Source organism: Primulina tabacum, chromosome 4 (genome assembly GCF_025594145.1).
Source record: "Primulina tabacum isolate GXHZ01 chromosome 4, ASM2559414v2, whole genome shotgun sequence".
Taxonomy (NCBI): domain Eukaryota; kingdom Viridiplantae; phylum Streptophyta; class Magnoliopsida; order Lamiales; family Gesneriaceae; genus Primulina; species Primulina tabacum.
Genome location: NC_134553.1, coordinates 41,908,029 through 41,927,624, shown reverse-complemented (window position 1 = coordinate 41,927,624; position 19,596 = coordinate 41,908,029). Strand labels below are relative to the sequence as shown.

General features: G+C 37.7%; 1 long non-coding RNA gene across 1 annotated transcript; it reads left to right on the top strand.

The window, feature by feature from the left end:
* The first annotated feature begins 14,501 nt into the window (after positions 1–14,501).
* Positions 14,502–15,551, top strand: LOC142541647 (uncharacterized). Its single transcript, XR_012819434.1, has 2 exons — positions 14,502–15,007; positions 15,214–15,551. It is a non-coding gene; the product is annotated as an uncharacterized LOC142541647 (long non-coding RNA).
* The last annotated feature ends 4,045 nt before the right edge of the window (positions 15,552–19,596 follow it).

Here is a 19,596-nt window from a genome sequence, read left to right as displayed (position 1 = left end):
ATTTCCACCCTCTAATTCAGCACTCTTCTTTTTCAACATCTTTATCTCATCCATTTGTTTCATGACAATTTTCTCAAATCGTTTTGCTTCAGATTTACCATCTTCTTGCTTTAAAACACGTTTTATGTCCAATAAAAACTTCTCCTCCTCACAAAATGGATGTGTGACATAACCTACTCGCAACTAAAAAATAAAATTTCAAACAAACCAACCGTAAAATTTATGCGTTTCAATAATGATTCATTGTCAGCGACATTCAATGGCACTTAGTGGGATCTTGCTTCTCCCCCACCCAAAAAACCGAGGGTAAATATTTAAAATACGTCGTACTCCTAAAACTAGGAAAGTCTCATACAACCAAGCCAAAAACAAAAATAATAATAATACTAAAAATTATTGAAAACATACTAAGATCATAATTATTAAAGCTACATACTAATCATCAATCCAAATGTGCATCCATCAGCATAAAGCTTTCTTCTGATTTGGCATATTTCTCGATACAAAAAGAATGCAGAATCTCCTCAAGAATATTTAAAAAATATTGTAAGATCATCGAGATAAGGCAATATAAAGCCAGGACTAATATAATTACCAGTGGAGGATATTATGCAATTTAAAATTAACAAAAACATCAACGTCACTATGATCATCACTTCTTGCAAGTAAAAGTAGTTTTTCATAAATAGCTTTCGGTTGGCATTGGTGACCTTTCCGTCAAAATGACGCGTCAAAAATATGGAGTCCATTTTCATGTCCAATTCAATTGGTTGACCACTATGATGTAGGCCGAGAACAATAGAGAAACCGGCTGACTTGAAATGGATGATAATGTCATCACCAACAACAAAAGAACATGAATCAACCTGAAATCTGTTTAGAAAATAATCAATCTGCCCACTACTAATCGCAAGGACTGGCATATCAATCCATTTACGAAAGGAGTATCATTTATCTGACTCTTCTGCTGCTCGCCTAGGATTGCCTTCAATTCTCCCATAAAAATTTTAAAATAAGTAGAGGAACATCGTGAAAAATATTCCTTCGCACTCTTCTTCTTCTCATGATAAGCATTAACTGATTTGTCTTCTACAACATTTTATATATCAAAACCAAAAACAAAGTTATACAAATAATTAGTATAAACACAACTACAGAAAACAAAAACAAAAAAAAAATTCTAACTATATATATATGCAACAAAAAAATTAACATAAGACAATTGTGTTTCATCTGCAAATCCAGATGTGGCATTATTTTGGCACATCATATATATTAGAAAATATCTGAATTCTACATTCCAAATGTTGATTGTGCTACTAATAAAAATCGCTTTGATTTTGAACTCATTGAGTTTGCTTTTCACCACTACAAAAGTCAGCCTAAAAAAAAACTATAATTTTTCTTGTACCATGATCACTAGTAGCCGCCCAAAAAATTAAATAATAAATACTCACCCCCTTCTTAGCTTGGCCGAGGAAAGGGATAGTGGCCAAGAATGGGATGGCACTGGTTCGCCGACAAACTCGTTCTAATCTTGGATTGAATTGTATATAACACAAGAAATTTGGAATAACTACCTCAAAATCAAACACTAAACCTAATATTTTAATTTCAACAAAGTTTCAAAAATTCATTCCCGTATAACTAAACAATCTATTGAAAAGCAATACCAAGAACAAACAACAGAAATTGGGGAAAATCTGTTGCCAATACCTTATAACAATCAATAACAGTTTCAAAACCCCAAAAATTTTTAAACAAATAACAAACAATAGAAATCGAGGAAAATGGGGTCATCCTTCGTACTTTTCTTCGATTTCTTCTTCTTTATATTTGTTTGGCATTTCTTCTCCGTTGTATATTCTACCGATTTCTCCACTTTTTTTCCCTTTTTCGTGCGTCTGAGTTGAAAAATTCATTCTTCTTCGTCCCATTCTTCTATCACTTCGTCGAAAACGGTTGTTGGGAAATGGGGAGAAAGATAATAATAGAGATGTTATTATAATATATATACATGGGTATTACTAGGTTTTACTTAAAAATGAGGGCAATTAGGTATTTTGGTCTTCATTAGGGAGTTAACACAAAGATATTGGTTGTCTTTAAATGATAATAAATATATTCTTAGTTTGGGACTGAATGCAAAGTTCAGATCGGTAAGGAGGTCATTATTGATTTCCTCAAATCTTTAAACCGTATGGTGGAGCACAATATCTCCCTGGGGATGGACTGTATGAACAGAAAATCCGAATAGAGTAGTCTCCACAGGCTCGAGTTGATAATCTTTCAAATCCATTTGATCCAGCATTTCTTGGAATATGACATTGATGGAACTGCCCGAGTCCACAAATACTCACCTTATATCATAATTGGTAATCTTGGCTTGGATGACCAAGGTGTCTTTGTGAGGTAGGATGACTCCTTGTAAATCTTGGAGCCCGAAACTGATGCAAAGCTCTTCTTCTTTCCTCGGACTATTCACGTTCAAAATTTCCCCTTGACTCCAAGATTTTCGGGCCCGGTTAAAATTTTCATCAGTAGATCTTCAAGAAATCATTTTAATTATTCCCAAGACGGGGGATTTTCCCCGGCCTTCCCTTCTCTTCCCGAGATCTTTCTAATTTGGTGGATCTGGAGTGACTTCTCGGCATAAGTTCAAATTTTGGGGCTCTGGCAGATAGTACTGGCCTCTGATTTCTGGTGATCCATGGGAGTCTTCTTGCTTTATTATCTGTTGGATCATCCTCAATAGTATCTGTCCGGGGGAGATTTTTCATCTACTGCTTGCACTCGCTGGTATCATGATAACATTTTTGATGCAGTGTAAAAAACTTCAGAGCTGGCCTCAGGCTCGGGGGAGGGCGGTTGGAGCTAGTCGCCCTATCCTCACAGAGGTTCACAACTTGATCCTTTGATTTCTTCAAGGGAGCGTAACTTGATAAACGCCCCAGAGGATTCTCCCTCTGGACACGTTCCTCTACTCTCCCTGGCTGGTTAGTTCTTTCTTTCCTAACAGCTTCTCTTTTCTGTTTCGGAGGTTCCTCCATATTGATGTATTTCTCTGCTCGAGACAGTAAATCTTCGAAATCTCTCGATAGCTTTTTTACCAAGGACTAGAAGATATCCCTCTCATGAAGCCCCTGGTGAACGTCATAGTCTTAGTTTTCGAGGCACATGAAGGTACCTCCAATTCTCTTTTATTAACTTGTGGATGTAAGCTCTAAATGATTCTTCTCTGCTTTGCTTGATCTCGAACAGGCTAAAATCAGTCTTCTTGTATCTTTTGCCGCTACTGAAATTATGTAAAAAAACACTTTTGAAATCCTCAAAACTTTATATACTCCGAGGATCCAGTTTCTCGAACCATTGTTGAGCTGAATCGACCAAAGTAGTTAAGAATGTTTTACACTTGATTTCATCTCCATAACAATGCAACATGGCCATGTTTTCAAAACGAGTTAAGTGCTCTTCAGGGTCCAAGTTTCCGTCATATCTCTGATTTTTGCTGATTTATAGTGGGCTCGCAAGGGTCGTTGACTATACGGGTCGAGAAAAGACACCCTCTTGGTTGAACTTGGGAAGTCCGAGGGGACATGGCATGTCCTTCCAGTTTCTTAACATTTTGTCTCAAGTCTTCTAGTTCTTCATCCACGGTAATAGCCTTGGAGCCTTCCAGGGAACTTTCCTCTTTTTCATCCTTCGCTCTGTCCCAAGAAGGAGATTCTTCTCAGGTGTGAGGCCCAATAAGCAAAGCTAGCCCATTTATATTTTATTTAATCCATTTGATAGAAGAAGGAAATCAGATCGCTCAAAATCCAAAAAGCTCTTCTCCAGCCTTGCATCTCGTCGCTTCTCTCTTTTTTCTGCAACAAGCGTGCAACGCCGCAAGCGGCCTAAATGATAGCGCAGTAGGTTAGCACTCTTCTTCCACCAGTCTATTAATTTCTTTATTGCCATGAATTGGAAGTTAACGAGCTCGATTGGGTTGTTTTTCAGCATCAATGCATGTAAGCTTTGATCCGATTTAGGTAAGGTTTTGGCTACGATTCTTGGTTGTTTTTGGTGGAATAGTTTGAATAAGTGAAGTATTAAGCTTTTCCCTATTTTTCCAGCTTGTTTTTTAGATTGTGAACAGTGTTTCCGGCAACTTTTTCGACGAGCCATTTTCGCAAGATCATCGTTGTGCATTTTAGCTTTGATTTTTAAGGTATTAAGCTTGAATTTCAGATTATATAAGGGTTATATAGGCTGACCGGAAATTTAATTTTAACCGAGCCAATATAATTTGTTTTAGTCGATTAGAATGCAGTAAATTGAAGTATATAGTGAATTTATATTGTAGGTTTTATTGTTGGGCGAGTTCATCCGATATTCCTTAAGATTTTCTGTGGTATTGTAAGTTGTAGTTGAGGTGCGCTCAAACCTATATCATTATGACGCTTATATTGGCGTGTAAGAATATTCGATGAATGTTGTTTGTTATCAGCTAGGGACGAGCGACATAGCTACTCGCATTCCCGATGCTACGTGCATGGACGAGCGGCGATTTGATGCTGCATTCCTGGCACGGGTGGCAACTGTTACTGTTGATGATGCTATTCGTTTGGACTCCATTTGGTATCCGTTATTCGATTGCTACCATTCATGCATCGCATATCATAGCATTTAATTGGTATTATTACATGTTTTTTATATACGTCGTAATTTTACTGGTTTGTCGTACAGGGGTCTGACCCCTGTTTTCTTTTTATGTTATGGTTGTTTTTGATGTCATAGCAGGTCATTCCAGTGGATTTGACGCGTCTGGTGGAGAGTCAGCGAGTGCTACCCAGTAGTCAGTCGGTTTGTGTCAGAGTTCCCAAATTTCTATTATTATACTGTTTTGATACATTGCCAAGGAGATGCCCTGTGTAGCTGTATGGTTATGTTTTTATGTTATTTGGATTTTATTTGTGGTATATTGTACTAGTCCTGGCCAGTGCGGCTATAAGATATTTGTTTGGTTGATTGTGAACTTGATGTTATTTTCGAGCGTATATTAATGTTGTTGTGTTTTGAGATTTTTGAGATGTCCTACTTACAGGGAGGTCATGCCGAAATTTCTGTAGGCCCAAATGAATGTTTTAAACTCGTTTTCGCTGATTACACCATTTAATCCTTCTTGTTTGGTAATTAAATATTAATTAAGAGCACGTGCCCTGACAGTTTGGTATCAGAGCGTAACTGGGATACGCTCGAATTAGAATCTGGGACACTCGAGTTTAGACACTTGTTTATATGTTTTGAATTAATTGTATCAGCATGACTAGAGCGAATAGTTGAGTAAGTTTGATATTTAGTTTAGAAATTGCCTATTATTGTAAGTTTATGTTCTTATACTAAATCGATTATTTCGTTTCTGCCTATGGATTTAATCTTTGTGTTTGTAGATGGCACCGGGACGTAAGGGTAGAAAAGGAAAGGAACTTGTTCAGGAATATGAAGCTCCTAATGTGAGAGGACTTAATGAGACTGAATGGGGAAGACGAGGTCATCGTCCTCGTGGTGAAGCACGAAATGTTAACGTTGAGCATGAAGTTGATCAGTTGACTAGAGGATTGGGTGAAATGGAACTTGTGATATCTCAATTTCAGAACATGCGTCCTCCTCGATTCTTTGGGAATGAAGATGGTGAGAAAGCTGTAGCATGGTTAAAAAGTATGAAGCGTTTGTTTAATATGTTGGAGTACACTCCTGATTTGCAGCTTAAGTTGGCTGTTTGTCAATTAAAAGACCGAGCTCGGTTATGGTGGATAACTACTGAGGAAGCACTGAAAAAATCAGGTGAAAAAGTTATTTGGGATGTATTTTGCGCTCAGTTTGCTCGAGAATATTCACTGCCTTCGTATTATTCGGCCAAGGAAGATGAATTCAATATATTGACTCAAGGTAACATGACTGTAGTGGAGTATACCTCTCAATTTTCAGCGCTTCTTGCCTAAGTTCCCCATGTTGCTAGCAGTGATCGGAACAAGTTATCGCATTTTATGCAATGATTGAATCAAACCATTTGCACTTTAGTAGTAGCTGGAGCGCCTGTTAATTATGCCGATGCTGTAGAGAAAGCCAAGAATGTGGAGGCAAGTCTACTTTTGGCAGAACCACAGTCAGTTCAACCATGTTTTCCTCAGAGTTTCGGAGGTAAGGTGCCGATGTCAGTTGGTGCACCACTATATTGTCCTTTACTGCCGTATCATCCTTCGCAGTCTTATCAACAACCAAAGTAGCAAAACTTTAAGGCCAAAGGAAAACAGTTTTAGAGGACAGGCAACTAGACCTTTTGTTCCGACTCAGTCTTTTCAGCAGTCTAGTTATCCTCAGCCTAGAGGTTCTTCACAACAGCGTTTTCCAGGGCCACAGCAGGCTCGAGTTCATGCTCTAACTCAGGATCGGGTTCAAGATGCACCGGGCGGAGTTATTGCATGTATCTGCCTTATTATTAATCATCCTGCACGTATACTGATAGACACAGGAGCATCTCATTCATTTGTATTTGTTGATGAGCATGAGATTGCTACTACTCCGTTGATAGATACTGTGTCAGTCTCTACACCTGCTGGTGTATGCTTGATGTCTCATGAGATAATTCTGAATTGTGTGATTAGATTTGATAATAATATTATGATAACTAATCTAATCAAGCTAGATATGTCTGACATCGACTGTATTGTGGGAATGGATACTTTGTCAAATTATCGAGCTACCGTTGATTGTTTCCATGGAGTTGTCAGATTCAAGCCGTATTATGGCAGTAAATGGAATTTTTACGGTAGTTATTCACAATCACGTATTCCATCAGTGTCAGCAATGGAAATTTTTAGAATCTTGTCGACAGGAAATGAAAGATTCATGATCTATGCAATTGATGCAACACAGGGAAAAAGATTTGAAGTTTCTAATATTCTTGTTGTCAAGGAACTTCCTGATGTATTTCCCGATGAAATTCTTGGATTTCCACCCCAGAGGAAAATAGATTTTAGCATTGAGTTGGTGTCCGGGACAAATCCTATTTTTAGAGCACCATACTGTTTGGCTCCAGCGGAATTGAAAGTGCTCAAAGAGCAATTACAGGACTTACTGGAAAAAGGCTACATTAGACCAAGTATGTCAACTTGGGGAGCTCCGGAATTGTTTGTAAAGAAGAAAGACGGAACGATGAGAATGTGCATTGATTACAGGCAGTTGAACAAAGCTACTATGAAGAATAAGTATCCTCTCTCGCGTATCGATGACTTGTTTGATCAGTTGCAGGGTACATCAGTGTATTCAAAGATCGATCTCCGTTCTGGCTACCATCAGCTTAGAGTTCGAGAGGAAGATGTTTCGATGACAGCATTTCGAACACGCTATAGACATTATGAATTTCTAGTTATGCCTTTTGGATTGACTAATGCTCCGGCAGTTTTTATGGATTTGATGAATCGTGTTTTTCGAGAATTTATAGACAGATTTGTTATTGTCTCCATAGATGACATTCTGATTTATTCAAAAACAAAGAACGAGCATCGAGAACATTTAAGTTTTGTCCTCCAGACACTCAGAACAGCGCAATTGTATGCAAAATTTTCTAAATGTGAATTCTGGCTAGACAGAGTAGTATTTCTGGGTCATGTTATATCAACTCAAGAAGTATCAGTGGATCCTAGTAAAGTGGAAGCTGTTATCAATTGGCCAACACCGACGAATATTTCCGATATTCGCAGTTTCTTGGGTTTGGCAGGACATTATAAGCGTTTTATTGAAGGATTTTCTATTATAGCAAGGCCTATGACTCAATTAACGCAAAAAGATCGACGTTTTGTGTGGACTGATAAATGTGAGTCAAGTTTTCAGACTTTGAAGGAAAATTTGACAACAGGTCCAGTGCTGGCTTTGCCATCAGGCTCAGGTGGATATGTTGTTTGTTCAGATGCATCTCTAAATGAACTTGGTTGTGTTCTAATGCAAAAAGGGCGAGTGATTGCATATGTTTCTCGTCAGTTGAAGCCGCATGAGACACGGTATCCAGTCCATGACTTAGAGTTGGCTGTCATTGTGTTTGCATTGAAATTATGACGTCATTATCTGTACGGTGAGCAGTTTGGGATTTATTCGGATCACAAGAGTCTTAAATATCTTTTCTCACAGCCTGACTTGAACATGAGACAACGTCGATGGATGGAGTTACTTAAAGACTTTGATTGTGAGATTCAGTATCAACCAGGGCGAATGAATCTTGTTGCAGATGCTCTCAGCAGGAAAGTTCAGAATGCTATGCTGACATCTTTGACTATCACTAAAGTTCACGAACACTTGGGAACTTTGCGATGGACTTATCAGATAAGTGGAGACTACTTTATAGTGTCATTTATTCAAGTTGAGCCACAGATTTTATCCAGCATCAAAGCAGCACAGAAGACCGATCCGCATATCCATAGATTAAAAAAATTATCTCGAACAGGTCAGACAGAAAAGTTTATTGTTGCTTCAGATGGTAGTATGCACTTTAATGGTAGACTTGTGGTTCCTAATTTGATAGATTTGAAAGAAGCTATACTACGGGAAGCACATTGTAGTCGACACGGTATTCATCCAGGGATTCGAAAGATGTATCATACCTTGAGAGCTCATTATTGGTGGGAAGTAATGAAGAAAGATATTTCTCATTTTTTGGCTAAATGTTTAACGTGCCAACAAGTTAAAGCCGAGAGAATGAGACCTGGTGGAATGTTACATAGTCTTGAAGTACCGCAGTGGAAATGGGAGCACATTGCTATGGATTTTATGACTCATCTACCTCGTTCTAATCGTGGTTGTGATGCGATTTGGGTGATTGTTGATAGATTGTCTAAATCAGCTCATTTTATTCCGTATGATCGTACTTGTACTTATTTGAAAATAGCAAAATTGTACATTGATCATATAGTAAAATTGCATGGTGTGCCAGTAACCATATATCCGATCGTGATCCAAAGTTTGCTTCGAAGTTTTGGGAAATTTTGCAATCAGCTTTGGGTTCAAAGTTGGCTATAAGCACTGTCTATCACCCATAGACAGATGGTCAGTCAGAAAGAACCATTCAAACGCTTGAAGACGGGTTACAGGCAGTAGTGATGGATTTCAAAGGTGGTTGGCAAGAATCATTGTCTTTGGTTGAATTCTCTTACAATAATAGTTTTCAGGCAACAATCGGTATGGCACCATTTGAAGCTTTGTATGGAAGAAAGTGCAGATCGCCGATATGTTGGGAAGATGTAGGAGAAAGACAGATGTCAAAACCAGAATTTATTCAAGAAATGAAAGATAAAGTTGAATTGATCAGGAAAAGGATGAAAGCAGCCCAGGATCGACAAGCCAGTTATGCTAATAAAAGGCGTAGACCTTTAGAGTTCCAAGTGGGCGATTATGTTTTCTTGAAAGTATCACCATTCCGGGGTACTATGAGATTTGGACATGAAGGGAAGTTAGCTCCGCGTTATATTGGTCCGTATGTGATTGTTGAGAGGATTGACACATTGGCTTATCGTTTGGACGTGCCACCGAGTTTTTCTTTGATACATAATGTGTTTCATGTATCTATGTTGCGAAAGTATGAACCAGATCCGTCTCATATTTTGAATGCCGAAGATGTAGAGTTGGACAGTTCCCTTAGCTATGTTGAACATCCAGTGCAAATTTTGGACCGCAAGGAAAGACAGCTCAGGAGCAAGACGATTCCACTAGTTTTGATGCAATGGAGTAGGCATGGAAGAGAATAATCTACATGGGAATTAGAGGCAAAGATGCGACAAGAATGGCCTCATTTGTTTGAGAATGTAATGAATTACGCGATGTATTCTGAATGTCCTATGTATTACCAGTCGTAATGTTTTGGATATCACTGTTGTATTTGTTAGATTTCAAGGACGAAATCTTTTATTAGTGGGGGAGAATATGAGGCCCAATAAGCAAGGCCCATCCCATTTATATTTTATTTAATCCATTTGATAGAAGAAAGAAATCAGATCGCTCAAAATCCAGAAAGTTCTTCTCCAGCCTTGCATCTCATCGCTTCTCTCTTTTTTCTGCAACAAGCGTGCAACGCCGCCAGCGGCCTAAATGATAGCGCAGTAGGTTAGCACTCTTCTTCCACCAGTCTATTAATTTCTTTATTGCCATGAATTGGAAGTTAACGAGCTCGATTGGGTTGTTTTCCAGCATCAATGCGTGTAAGCTTTGATCCGATTTAGGTAAGGTTTTGGCTTCGATTCTTGGTTGTTTTTGGTGGAATAGTTTGAATAAGTGAAGTATTAAGCTTTTCCCTATTTTACCAGCTTGTTTTTCAGATCGTGAACAGTGTTTCCGGCGACTTTTCCGGCAAGCCATTTTCGCAAGATCATCGTTGTGCGTTTTAGCTTTGATTCTTAAGGTATTAAGCTTGAATTTCAGATTATACAAGGGTTATATAGGATGCCCGGAAATTTAATTTTAACTGAGCCGATATAATTTGTTTTAGTCGATTAGAATGCAGTATATTGAAGTATATAGTGAATTTATATTGTAGGTTTTATTGTTGGGCGAGTTCATCCGATATTCCTTAAGATTTTCTGTGGTATTGTAAGTTGTAGTTGAGGTACGCTCAAACCTAGATCATTATGACGCTTATATTGGCGTGTAAGAATATTCGGTAAATGTTATTTGTTATTATGTGCCTTGAATGTTTATTATGTTGCATTCATGCATTAATTGTGTTGGCATAACATATTGAGCCTTGACTTCTTTGACGACGATTTATGTTGGTTCTGTTGAGATATATTGAGTCATCAGAGGGACAAGTGGGTTAGAATTAGCCACATTCCCATATTACAGCTAGGGACGAGCGACTTAGCTACTCGCATTCCCGATGCTACGTGCATGGACGAGCGGCGATTTGATGCTGCATTCCTGGCACGGGTGGCCACTGTTACTGTTGATGATGCTATTCGTTTGGACTTCATTTGGTATCCGTTATTCCATTGCTACCATTCATGCATCGCATATCATAACATTTACTTGGTATTATTGCATGTCTTTTACATACGTCGTAATTTTACTAGTTTGTCGTATTGGAGTCCGACCCCTTTTTTTTATGTTGTGGTTGTTTTTGATGCCATAACAGGTCATTCTAGGGGATTTGACGCGTCTGGTGGAGCGTCAGCGAGTGGTACCCAGTAGTCAGTCGATTTGTGTCAGAGTTCCCATATATCTATATATTATACTGTTTTGATACATTTGCCAGGGAGATGCCCTGTGTAGCTGTATGGTTATATTTTTATGTTATTTGGATTTTATTTGTGGTATGTTGTGCTAGTCCTAGCCAGTGCGGCTGTAAGATATTTGTTTGGTTGATTTTGAACTTGATGTTATTTTCAAGCGTATATTAATGTTGTTGCGTTTTGAGATTTTTGGGATATCCCACTTACGGGGAGGTCATGCCGAAATTTCTGTAGGCCCAAATGAACGTTTTAAACTCGTTTTCGCTGTTTACATCATTTAATCATTGTTGTTTGGTAATTAAATATTAATTAAGAGCACGGGCCCTGACATCAGGGCCCTTCCTCACGGGGTGCTGTTGCTAGGAGGTATCTTTTCTTCCATGGCCCTCTGAACAGCCGTTGTTATCCATTGAGTTAATTGTTCGGGATTGATCATGAAAGTTTGCTGAGATGGATTTCCTTAGGGAACTTCTGAGTCTAAGGATTCTCTTGTGGAAGTAACTCTTCGTCTTAGATTTGATTTCCAACGGACGGCGCCAATGATGCGACCGGAAAAATTGGGTATGAGATAGGTGGGCAATTTCACCGAGTCGGATTATGTTTTTTCAGGAAAGGATTCTCACTGGCTTCGGAAATATCTGCACACTTAAAAATAACAGAGATCGTTAGTGGGGTACCTGAGAGTTTTCCGACGTAGTCACTTCGACTCTTAAGTAAGTCAGGTGTTTTTTGAAGAGAGTGAGTATTCTTCAACAAGAGAATATATATATAACATTATCCATGTCAAGTTTAAAAATCCGACCTACGTTTCTCAAGCTCGGTTTTAGCTTACCGCGCATTATAAAACTCAATTACAAAGAGTAAACGAGTAAAATTCATTTTGACACACAAACTATTGATAAATTGGCAAATTGATATATAAACTATTGTAAATGAATTAATTAGTTCATGAACTATTTATAAATTGATAAATTAGTACATGATCAAGCTAAAAATGTCAATTTGTCCCTTAACTTAATTTGCTTTCCAATTACTATTAATAAAATCAATTAGATATACAATTTTATTTCCAAGATTATTTAATTTAATTAATTGATTAATTTTTTAAAAAATATATGTTTACTTCAAAATCATATTGATAAATAATTATCAACTCAAATATACAACAAACTTAGCAGTTGACACCTAATAGATGTTGACTGTAAATTTTATTTGATCATGAACTAAATGATTATAAGTAAAAATCATATATTAAAATAATTATTCATGTCACATAATTTTGCAACTTATAAAAAGCCTAAATTTTTAGGATTGTAGTTATGTTTATTCGGACTCAAAACTACAATAAATAAATTCTCAATATAATTGGATTGTTACAAAACTCACTAATAATATCATACAAGCTAAAAATCAAATAAAATATCAGCAAATTGCCCAAAAATTCCTCCAATCAATCTAAACTTTGCATTCAGTCCCAGCTAAAAATATATTTATTATCACTCCAAGACAAAACCAATATCTTTGTGTTAACTACCTAATGAAGACCAAAATATCTAATTGCCCTCATTTTTAAGTGAAACTCAGTAATACCCATGTATATATTATAATAACATCTATATTATTATCTCTCTCCCCATTTCCCAACAATCGATTTCGACGAAGTGAAAGAAGAATGGGCCGAATAAGAATGAATATTTCAACTCAGACGCACGAAAAGGGGAAAAAATGGAGAAATCGGTAGAAGATATAACAGAGAATAAACACCAAACAACTATAAATAAGAAGAAATCGAAGAAAGGTACGAAGGAGAACCTCATGTTCCTCGATTTCTATGGTTTGTTATTTGTTTAAAATTTTTTGGGGTTTTGAAATTGTTATTGTTTGTATAAGGTATTGGCAACCGAAAGAACCATTCAAACTACGGGCAGTAGTGATGGATTTCAAAGGTGGTTGGCAAGAATCATTGTCTTTGGTTGAATTCTCTTACAATAATAGTTTTCAGGCAACAATCGGTATGGCACCATTTGAAGCTTTGTATGGAAGAAAGTGCAGATCGCCGATATGTTGGGAAGATGTAGGAGAAAGACAGATGTCAAAACCAGAATTTATTCAAGAAATGAAAGATAAAGTTGAATTGATCAGGAAAAGGATGAAAGCAGCCCAGGATCGACAAGCCAGTTATGCTAATAAAAGACGTAGACCTTTAGAGTTCCAAGTGGGTGATTATGTTTTCTTGAAAGTATCACCATTCCGGGGTACTATGAGATTTGGACATAAAGGAAAGTTAGCTCCGCGTTATACTGGTCCGTATGTGATTGTTGAGAGGATTGGCACATTGGCTTATCGTTTGGCCTTGCCGCCGAGTTTGTCTTTGATAAATAATGTGTTTCATGTATCTATGTTGCGGAATTATGAGCCAGATCCGTCTCATATTTTGAATGTCGAGGATGTAGAGTTGGACAGTTCCCTTAGCTATGTTGAACATCCAGTGCAAATTTTGGACCGCAAGGAAAGACAGCTCAGGAGCAAGACGATTCCACTAGTTTTGATGCAATGGAGTAGGCATGGAAGAGAATAATCTACATGGGAATTAGAGGCAAAGATGCGACAAGAATGGCCTCATTTGTTTGAGAATGTAATGAATTACGCGATGTATTCTGAATGTCCTATGTATTACCAGTCGTAATGTTTTGGATATCACTGTTGTATTTGTTAGATTTCAAGGACGAAATCTTTTATTAGTGGGGGAGAATATGAGGCCCAATAAGCAAGGCCCATCCCATTTATATTTTATTTAATCCATTTGATAGAAGAAAGAAATCAGATCGCTCAAAATCCAGAAAGCTCTTCTCCAGCCTTGCATCTCATCGCTTCTCTCTTTTTTCTGCAACAAGCGTGCAACGCCGCCAGCGGCCTGAATGATAGCGCAGTAGGTTAGCACTCTTCTTCCACCAGTCTATTAATTTCTTTATTGCCATGAATTGGAAGTTAACGAGCTCGATTGGGTTGTTTTCCAGCATCAATGCGTGTAAGCTTTGATCCAATTTAGGTAAGGTTTTGGCTTCGATTCTTGGTTGTTTTTGGTGGAATAGTTTGAATAAGTGAAGTATTAAGCTTTTCCCTATTTTTCCAGCTTGTTTTTCAGATCGTGAACAGTGTTTCCGGCGACTTTTCCGGCAAGCCATTTTCGCAAGATCATCGTTGTGCGTTTTAGCTTTGATTCTTAAGGTATTAAGCTTGAATTTCAGATTATACAAGGGTTATATAGGATGCCCGGAAATTTAATTTTAACTGAGCCGATATAATTTGTTTTAGTCGATTAGAATGCAGTATATTGAAGTATATAGTGAATTTATATTGTAGGTTTTATTGTTGGGCGAGTTCATCCGATATTCCTTAAGATTTTCTGTGGTATTGTAAGTTGTAGTTGAGGTACGCTCAAACCTAGATCATTATGACGCTTATATTGGCGTGTAAGAATATTCGGTGAATGTTATTTGTTATTATGTGCCTTGAATGTTTATTATGTTGCATTCATGCATTAATTGTGTTGGCATAACATATTGAGCCTTGACTCCTTTGACGACGATTTATGTTGATTCTGTTAAGATATATTGAGTCATCAGAGGGACAAGTGGGTTAGAATTAGCCACATTCCCATATTACAGCTAGGGACGAGCGACTTAGCTACTCGCATTCCTGATGCTACGTGCATGGACGAGCGGCGATTTGATGCTGCATTCCTGGCACGGGTGGACACTGTTACTGTTGATGCTGCTATTCGTTTGGACTTCATTTGGTATCCGTTATTCCATTGCTACCATTCATGCATCGCATATCATAGAATTTACTTGGTATTATTGCATGTATTTTATATACGTCGTAATTTTACTAATTTGTCGTACTGGGGTCCGACCCCTGTTTTTTTATGTTGTGGTTGTTTTTGATGCCATAGCAGGTCATTCCAGGGGATTTGACGCGTCTGGTGGAGCGTCAGCGAGTGGTACCCAGCAGTCAGTCGATTTGTGTCAGAGTTCCCATATATCTATATATTATACTGTTTTGATACATTTGCCAGGGAGATGCCCTATGTAGCTGTATGGTTATATTTTTATGTTATTTGGATTTTATTTGTGGTATATTGTGCTAGTCCTGGCCAGTGCGGCTGTAAGATATTTTTTTGGTTGATTTTGAACTTGATGTTATTTTCGAGCGTATATTAATGTTGTTGTGTTTTGAGATTTTTGGGATGTCCTACTTACGGGGAGGTCATGCCGAAATTTCTGTAGGCCCAAATGAACGTTTTAAACTCGTTTTCGCTGTTTACGCCATTTAATTATTGTTGTTTGGTAATTAAATATTAATTAAGAGCATGTCAGGGCCCTTCCTCATGGGGTGCTGTTGCTAGGAGGTATCTTTTCTTCCATGGCCCTCTGAACAGCCGTTGCTATCCGTTGAGTTAATTGTTCGGGATTGATCATGAAAGTTTGCTGAGATGGATTTCCTTGGGGAACTTCTGAGTCTAAGGATTCTCTTCTGGAAGTAACTCTTCGTCTTAGATTTTATTTCCAACGGACGGCGCCAATGATGCGACCGGAAAAATTGGGTATGAGATAGGTGGGCAATTTCACCGAGTCGGATTATGTTTTTTCAGGAAAGGATTCTCACTGGCTTCGGAAATATCTGAACACTTAAAAATAACAGAGATCGTTAGTGGGGTACCTGAGAGTTTTTCGACGTAGTCACTTCGACTCTTAAGTCAGTCAGGTGTTTTTGAAGAGAGTGAGTATTCTTGAACAAGAGAATATATATATAACATTATCCATGTCAAGTTTAAAAATCCGACCTACGTTTCTCAAGCTCGGTTTTAGCTTACCGCGCATTATAAAACTCAATTACAAAGAGTAAACGAGTAAAATTCATTTTGACACACAAACTATTGATAAATTGGCAAATTGATATATAAACTATTGTAAATGAATTAATTAGTTCATGAACTATTTATAAATTGATAAATTAGTACATGATCAAGCTAAAAATGTCAATTTGTTTCTTAACTTAATTTGCTTTCCAATTACTATTAATAAAATCAATTAGATATACAATTTTATTTCCAAGATTATGTAATTTAATTAATTGATTAATTTATTAAAAAATATATGTTTATGTTAGGATCGGTTAACGTATCAAAAGTGTTTAGAAGGAGGGGTTGAATAAACACTCACAATTAAAATGGATCTTTTCAAATTTTGAGTTCAGTTTGGTGACAAACTGATTCTCGGAATCTTGTTGATCAATATCAATCAGTTAAACTGAATCAGTTGCGGAAGGTAACTGACTGAAAGATAGAATACAAAAATAAAATGCGCAAGGGTTGTTTCTGGATGTTCGGAGATTTCAATTACTCCTACGTCACCCCTTCTATCACAAGGATAGGATATTCACTAAAAGACTTTGATCAAATACAAGAATTGTACTGACCCACTTCGGCTTGGACTTAACACTGCCAAAAACTGAAACTCTTAGTATAACAGAATGTTCTCAGTGCTTAACTGATCTTAGCACTATCGAATTTCAATGATTATTACAACTTGCTTGTAAGCTCAAATTGTAGCCTTAACTGCTACGAATAAATCAAGTAAAAGGTGAGCTAAGATTTTGACAGAGTGACAGCAAGCTTTTTGAATAGTATTCACTTCGTTGTTATTTTCAGCTGCTCTTCTGTCATATTTATATGCATCTTTTCCAACGGTAACTTGAGATAAATTTGAATCTATGTATCCGTTGATTTCCACTTCCTTATTCTTTGGACTTTGTTTGCGGCGTCTTAATTGCTTTAGCCGGAATGCGTTGTTCTAGGTAGTCTTGGTTGTGGTGCGGCGTTTCATATTCAGTTGTAATCTGTTATGTCTCTTTGTCGGTTGAAAGTTCTTTCCCGAGACATCTTCAGCTGAGAGATACTTAACTTTAAGGCATTCGGCTGGATGTATTAACTGATCGGTTTCCAACTGATCAGACAGTCGATTTCAGTTATTAAGTCCAGTTGCTGAGTTCAGTTGGTTCGTATTTTCAGTTGGTTGATCAGTTTGTCAAACTCCAGAATTTAGTTTCCAACAATTTCCCCCTTTATGGTGTTTGACAAAATTAAGTAACTGAACCCTTTGTAGATAAGAGATTGATCAACTGAATTTCACGATTGATTGGACTCTTTGTAGATAAAATAAGAAACTGATCAACTGAATCAGTAACTTGATGAGTACAGTGAAGACTGCTACTGAAACGAGAATTTCTTCTGTTGTTCTAGCATTCCTTTGATTTCTTCCCCCTTTTTGTCAAACAACTTCATTTTCTCAGATAATTTTCGAACATCAGTTGAAAGAATTTTGACATCTGCTGAGATACTTGAGACAGCAGTTTGTAAACAGGTTTGCAGCAATTCCATTTTATTAGAAACAGAAGTTTCTAATCGTTGAACTCGTTGACTAACTATATCCTGAGTTGTAAATAGGCTTTGAGCTAGACCTTTCTTCATCTCATCTACAGTTTTGGTGAGAGAATCCATGTTTGCTTGAATTGCTTTCAGTTTTGCAGAGTCATATTCAATTGAAGAATCCAATTTGACAGTGTGAGATAATTGTGTAGATTGAATCTTCTTGATGTTAGTGATTATCTGCTGCATATTTTGGATCTCTTCAAAAACAAGATCCATTTCTGTGGATTGAGGAGGAGGTGACTGATGAGGGAATTCCGGTCCCTTTGTGGTTTGATCAAATATAACCAACTCTTGGTTAGTTGCTACTGTTTCAGCAACATTCTGAACTGAAGTGATTGTTGCAGCAATGTCTTCTGGAACTCTAGGTGGAGAAAGTGGATGTTGATCAGCAGATGAGCTGCCTGGAGGAATAATAGAGTCTGATAAAGTCAAAATTGATGTCTCCAGAGGATGATCTTGGGGATCAATTTGCACATCAGTTGGAATAGTCTGTTCAGCAGAAGGATCTGGCTGAACTGGTGCTTCTGAAGAGATAGGCACCTCTGGATTGATTTGATCAACGGGATGATCAACATTATCAGAAATGGGTTCACTCAATTGGGATTCTTGCACCACTATCTGAATAATTTCATCAATGTTTGCGAAAGATAATTCTGCTTCAGTGTACATTTGATGTTCACCAGTTAGTGATTGAGACACATCCTGAACTGGCTCTTCAGTTGGAATAATAGCCTGTTATGAGGATGACTCTTTCTGCTTTGAGGGAGGTTCTTCAACTATTTCCTTTTCATCATCGTCTGAATTTCCTTTATGAAGGACTAACTCTTGATCCATTTCCCAAAACTTTATCTGAGATAGCAATCCCATCAGATCGGTGTCTAGCTGAATGATCACCGCATGATCAGCATTGGCAGTAGGATTTGTTGGAACGTAGTTAGCCTTCAGTTTGTCAATAATTTGTATTAACTTCTTTGCTCTCATCTGATCAAACAAATATGTTTTTCTCTCCATAGCTTGGACAATGGTGGCAGCTTTCACTATCTTGAGGACAGAAGCTTCCAGTTTAATGAATTTGTTCAGTTGAGATTTCTTTCTTAGTTGCTTGACAAAAATCTGTGTACGATAGGCTGTCCAAGCATCATAGAGTTGAAATTTTGATGCTGCAAAATCATTAACCTCGTCCCAAACAAGGTCAATGTGGGTTTGAATGGGATTGGATGGCCTTGGTTCTTCAGTCAATTTTCCCTTGCCTTTGTCAGAACTGAGGATGTGTGGAATTTCCAGACCAGTTCGTGTAGTATCCACCCATTCTATAATACTAATGCCCTTGGGTCGGGCAGGTGCCAAAGGAGTGGGACGAGTAATATTAATCAGAGGGGCTTTGATCCTAACTGTTTCTTTCTTTGCACCAATTGATTTTTCTGGTGGGATGATCTTCAGAGCGACTGCTTCAATTGGCTGCTGAGCATCTGAAGATATTGGCTTGTCAGTAGGAATAGATTCCTCTGTAGTTATTGGTTTAATCCTCTGGGTTCTCGGTTTCTTGGTGATCTTTGGGGAAGGAGTTTTCTCTGAATCGGATTCTTCCACAATTAATTTTCTTTTTGCTGACTTCAGTTGAGCCTATGTCTTGGCCTTTTTTACTGATTTAGGACCCGCCTGTTGAATCCCAATCTCCTGTTTTATCTTTACAAACTGATCAGGAGAGATGTCCAATTTTGTCTTGGGTGGCATAGTATTCTTCGCATTAAAGACTTTGAATTTTGATGATTTTTCTGTATTATCTGCCACTAACCCCTTCACTTTCAGCAGATAGCTCAGTTGCACTGCAAAACCTTTGGACTGTTT